This window comes from Mercenaria mercenaria, chromosome 3 (genome assembly GCF_021730395.1).
Source record: "Mercenaria mercenaria strain notata chromosome 3, MADL_Memer_1, whole genome shotgun sequence".
NCBI classification, from domain to species: Eukaryota; Metazoa; Mollusca; class Bivalvia; order Venerida; family Veneridae; genus Mercenaria; species Mercenaria mercenaria.
The window spans coordinates 4983288-4989360 of NC_069363.1; the positions used below are offsets into that span (position 1 = coordinate 4983288).

General features: G+C 34.0%; 1 long non-coding RNA gene across 1 annotated transcript; it reads left to right on the forward strand.

Annotated features, from left to right (window-relative positions):
• Window positions 1-271: 271 nt before the first annotated feature.
• On the forward strand, window positions 272-4386 carry LOC128555472 (uncharacterized). Its single transcript, XR_008370083.1, has 2 exons — window positions 272-1888; window positions 2827-4386. It is a non-coding gene; the product is annotated as an uncharacterized LOC128555472 (long non-coding RNA).
• Window positions 4387-6073: the final 1687 nt, after the last annotated feature.

A 6073-nucleotide genomic window follows, 5' to 3' on the forward strand; every position in this document is an offset into this window, starting at 1 on the left:
ATGATATGAACTTGCGCACCTTCTATTTTTCGTCTGACTCCGCCCCCTATTTCCAGAGTTATGGTCCCTTAAATAGTAAAAAGATGCACTTTTTCACCTCGTGACGCGCCTAGCTCAAAAAGTATTTCATATAAATTGATGAAACCTTGCATGATCTTTATCATGATATATACTTGCCCACCTCCTATTTTTCGTCTGGCTCCGTCCCCTATTTCCAGAAATATCCTGAAATAGTAAAAAATACACACTATGTTTTCACCTTGTGACGATGTAACACAATGATAGCTCGCAGGTCAGTTTTCCGTTAATTCATCATTGTGTTTATTTTATCTATTATTGATTTTGGTAGATAATCCTGATAATTCTTACAAATGATACGCATTCTGTTTACATGCGTAGGCCGTTGTTGGTATTTACTACTCAAGCAAATTTCGTAACATCGGAGTGTTTTATCCATTACGTTTTGGCCTAAATGACTTTGTTTACTATTATTAGATCAGATATTGCGAAATTTTCAAATGAAATTGATTTGGTCAGCCTTAATTACTTTATTTTTGTTTTCGATGGAATTTTCATTAATTGGCCAGAAATGTTAATTACTTTGTTTACCTGTTCAGCATATTGTTGTTGTTTACAATTTATACAAAATGAATCACCGTTGAATGTTTTATCTATTAGATTTGACCCTAATTATTTTGTTTTTTCAGTAACAGTCATTTATTTACGAAAATACACATTGGTGATTGATTCCACATCTGTTGTTTACTATTATATGAGTACATAATGGACGTTTTGATTGACATGTTTTGAAATTGCTTTGAATATTTTGAAATACTTGTAAACATGTTATTGCGTTGTAGTTCGTAAAAACAGGTATAAATACTCAGAGAATTAAGAGAAGATAGGAGAATAGGGAGAGGAGGACTGAGTCAAGAAAAGAGAGGACTAAGTTAAGAATCAGGAAGTTAGAAATGTTTTACAAAAATGGGATCGGATAATTGGCAGTTCGGATCGGTTCAGATCAGCTCGGTTAAGTTCGATTTTTTTGGGCTCGGGTTTAAGAGCGGGTTAAAAATAACTGTGGAAGTTTTAGAATTGACTATTATGTTATAGAACTTTTGGACTTAAGAATAAAAAATTAATTAAAAGTTTGACGCGGGAAAATACTATTTAAAAAGCTGATGTATTTATACCTGAATTGACTGTTAGTATAGCTGACGTCTGTATAACCTTGTAAATAAAACCGAGTGTGAAAAACCTGCTGACTTTCTCAATCTATGCAACAAGTGGTGGTGTTACATTGATCGTTTCTGGTGCACATGTGACCAGGATTTCAACAGAACATTTTGAACAAACAAAAAATTTGTCGCGGATATCACAACGGAAGTACTTAAAAGAATACAGCTTGAAAACTACATTTGGAAGTATTGAAGCATCAACTACAGAACAGAAATTCATACAAAAAATATAGAATAAAAATTTAACTGTTTTACTTTGAAAATTATTAGTACATCAATGACGGATAAAACAACGAAAGACCTGAGCAAAAACGAATCTGGTATTCATTACATTTGCGAAATATTGTAACATCAACAATGAATTAAACGTTCGGAAGCGCAGCATGCTAATAATAAAAACAACTGATAAGAAAAATGGAAAAGAACTATTATGACAAATACGGAACTACTGTCGGAGCTGGACAACGAATCGCGCAGAGAAAACAAATCGTTTTAAAGACATGCAACAGGGCCGTGCTACAGAAAATAGCGACTGCAGGAACTCGAGTAAATGTTTCTAAGGAGGAAGGGAGATATATAGATTCCAGGAATTCGTGTAAAATAATATCTAAGGAAGGAAAGAAGATGCAGAACTCCAGAAATAAAATGAGGTTAGTGACTGTTCCAATTTATCCTCTTAAGCATAACGGTAGCTGTTCAGAATCGCAGAAATTCTCGTAATTGTTTTAAGTTAAGTTTCGGTAAAAGTAATTAAAATTCTTTTCTTGTGAAATAAGGTAGAAATAATTTTCTCTTCAAAATAAAGTTAAGACACGAAAGTATAATTAATAAAATATATCTAGTATTTTTGACATATGCAAGTTGAATCAAATAGGATGGCTCGGAATGTTAAAGATTTCGTTTTGTTTTTAAAAGTTATAGAAGCAGAGATTATTGACGATAAACTCTTATTTACATGGAAACAGATCACAAAGTTTGTTTGATTTTTTTTTTCATTTCGGAAATACTAGAAATTGAAAATCAGCTCATCCTTTTTATATAAATTCGAATAACCGATTAAATAAAGAAATGTTGATTGATGAAATTATCACTGTGCAGCCTATCTTTTAATTCAGGCAGGAATGTGGATGTATACTCTGAGCTTAAAAGAATGTTGTATAATTCATAGTTAAGATGTGGGTAAGTCTTAAAACGTGGATCATACATGACATAGGGCATTAATATACTGTAGATATATATGAGACGGAAATAATGTCTTAGAGCGTGAGTAACGCATATATATCATATTTAAGATGTAAGAAGTCTTAAAGCGTGGATAACGGGCAGTATAGAAATTATAGTGAATATGACGTGTGTAACGTCTTCGGAGCAAGTGTAATGCTCAACTATAGGGAATTAGTCGCCAATAATGCGATTGTTGTAAAAAATAAATGTAGAGGATTTTGTTCTTTGAGTCAGAGGGATTTAGTTGCTACTTTGCCTGAATTATTAGGGATGGATGTACAAGAATACTAAATATGATGTACATTGATCCGAGGCAATTTTAAAACGGGACGGGTTTAAGTTCACAAAACCTTATTTATTTTAGGGAGAAATGAAAAGATGTGTAACTATGTTTAGATTCTGAAGATGATTTCATGAGCTAAATTTTTCAAGGCAGAGCATACAAGAAATTTAAATTTAGTTAACGATAATATTCCGAACAGTTACCAGTGGGTTGCAGAGATTCTGAACAGTCCTAACAAATAAAAGGCGATGCAACTTTTAGCAGCAGATGATGTATGGTAAAACATGTTTAAAGCCATCAAAAAAAAAAAGTTGAAGAAAATCATATGAAAGCTTATATGAATACAACACGGATAGATAACATTGTACCAGCGTAAACAATAATAGCAAATCATCACAGGAGGTACAAACGTCATCCGAAACTAATATGAAATATTCTATGATTAATTCTTGGGAAAAATATGCTGGATTGTGTTCATATCTTGAAAGGAATATACTAGAGACGTGTTTCTTTTTGTAGATGTGTTTTTTTATCTTATAGAAGTGTTCCCTTATAGACGTGTGATTTTATTCTTATTGACGTGCTACCTTTTAATAGACGTGTATTTTTTATCTAATAGACATGTTCCCTTTTACAGACGTGAATCCTCAATTTTATGTGTTTGAATTTGATTGTTATAGCTTTAGCAAAATGAAAACGTCAATAGCAACAGTGACATGAAACGATAGCAACGGAGACTTATAAAATGCAGCCGGATGAAAAATGGAACTGGACAAAAAAACAGTGATGCCGTGAATAATATTTTGTCATGTCTGTACTTTAAATGTTTTTGAAGAAATGTATAAAAAAAAATATACTACATAACATTTGCTTTGCAAATATGTAGAGTGAGGTAAACAAATAACAGGTTATATATTTCGCTTGGTTATCAAAATTGTTGAAAAGGCAGTATCTTTGAATATAGGTGCATAATTAAAGTTTTCATAAAAATAGTGGGCCTTATATACAACTGAAAACAGTGTCTGAGATAACAGCTTGATAGTTTACTTCTGATGCTCCATAATATATTTATCAAAATTATCTATAATAGGTGAATGCAAACGTTCGGTAACATCTGAGAATCTTCATTACTATGAATATTCTCGATTGATTAGGATAGTGATGTAACACAATGATAGCTCGCAGGTCAGTTTTCCGTTAATTCATCATTGTGTTTATTTTATCTATTATTGATTTTGGTAGATAATCCTGATAATTCTTACAAATGATACGCATTCTGTTTACATGCGTAGGCCGTTGTTGGTATTTACTACTCAAGCAAATTTCGTAACATCGGAGTGTTTTATCCATTACGTTTTGGCCTAAATGACTTTGTTTACTATTATTAGATCAGATATTGCGAAATTTTCAAATGAAATTGATTTGGTCAGCCTTAATTACTTTATTTTTGTTTTCGATGGAATTTTCATTAATTGGCCAGAAATGTTAATTACTTTGTTTACCTGTTCAGCATATTGTTGTTGTTTACAATTTATACAAAATGAATCACCGTTGAATGTTTTATCTATTAGATTTGACCCTAATTATTTTGTTTTTTTCAGTAACAGTCATTTATTTACGAAAATACACATTGGTGATTGATTCCACATCTGTTGTTTACTATTATATGAGTACATAATGGACGTTTTGATTGACATGTTTTGAAATTGCTTTGAATATTTTGAAATACTTGTAAACATATTATTGCGTTGTAGTTCGTAAAAACAGGTATAAATACTCAGAGAATTAAGAGAAGATAGGAGAATAGGGAGAGGAGGACTGAGTCAAGAAAAGAGAGGACTAAGTTAAGAATCAGGAAGTTAGAAATGTTTTACAAAAATGGGATCGGATAATTGGCAGTTCGGATCGGTTCAGATCAGCTCGGTTAAGTTCGATTTTTTTGGGCTCGGGTTTAAGAGCGGGTTAAAAATAACTGTGGAAGTTTTAGAATTGACTATTATGTTATAGAACTTTTGGACTTAAGAATAAAAAATTAATTAAAAGTTTGACGCGGGAAAATACTATTTAAAAAGCTGATGTATTTATACCTGAATTGACTGTTAGTATAGTTGACGTCTGTATAACCTTGTAAATAAAACCGAGTGTGAAAAAACTGCTGACTTTCTCAATCTATGCAACAAGTGGTGGTGTTACAACGCGCCTAGCTCAAAAAGTGTCTTATATAAATCAATGAAAACTTGCTTGAGTCTTTATCATGATATAAACTTGCGCACCTCCTATTTTTCGTCTGGCTCTACCCCCTATTTCCAAAGTTATGGTCCCTGAAATAGGCAAAAATGCACATTTTCACCTAATGACCTGCCTAGCTCAAAAAGTATTTGATGTAAATTCATGAAACCTTGCATGAGTCTTTATCATGATGTGACCTTGCACACTTGGTATTCTTCTTGAGATAGGATTCAGATATTCTTTAGGACCCATCGCGTTTGTATAACGCTAATGAATCTGGGCTTTCCTTTGTCCGGCAAGTGGAAAGGTGACTGAGTGCAACCAGTAGTGTACAGCTATATGGGAACAGTAGTAGACAGCAGCTTACAGATATAGCTGCCAGTGCAAGTGGTTATTTCATTCCAATGATTGTTTATCCTGGTCAGCGTTTTTCTTATAATCCACTGGAAGGAGATTCGAAGATGCTACGATGGGACGCTCCGAAACTGGTTGAATGGACTCTGAACTTTTTTTGTGAATGGCTCCATACCGTCTTCATTCCCGGCGCTAACGAAAGAAATGTTAAAAAGCCTGTCATGCAGCCTTTAGACATGAGGCTATTTGTCTCTTGGAAACATGTCATGCGCGAATACCAGTCGGAAAACTCCTGTAGGCGAATTAGTCACGAAAAAGACGTTTCCCAAAGTGTTCCGCACTGCATGGGAGAGTAGTACGACTATCGACGTTGCAATTTAAGTTTTTTTGGAAGCAGGCTTGTTCCCCATTAGTCCTGAAAGCAGTATGTGAATTTAGGGTCCAAATCGGCAAAAGTGAATAGCTTTCCTTTATACTCTATTCATAATTCCTGCAGAAGTTACTTGTCCTAAACAAAAATTACTTGTCCCGGACAACCAGACAAGTGCTAATTTCGCAGACTGTGAAAGCATATCAAAATCTCTGAACCCATCCGCTTATCTAAATAGGGAGAGCGCCGATCTACGGATCGCGGGGTCGTGAGTTCGATCCTCGGGCGGGCCGTATGTTCTCCATGACGATTTGATAAAAGACAGTGTGCCTGAAATCATTCGTCCTCCACCTCTGATTCGTGTTGGGAAGTTGG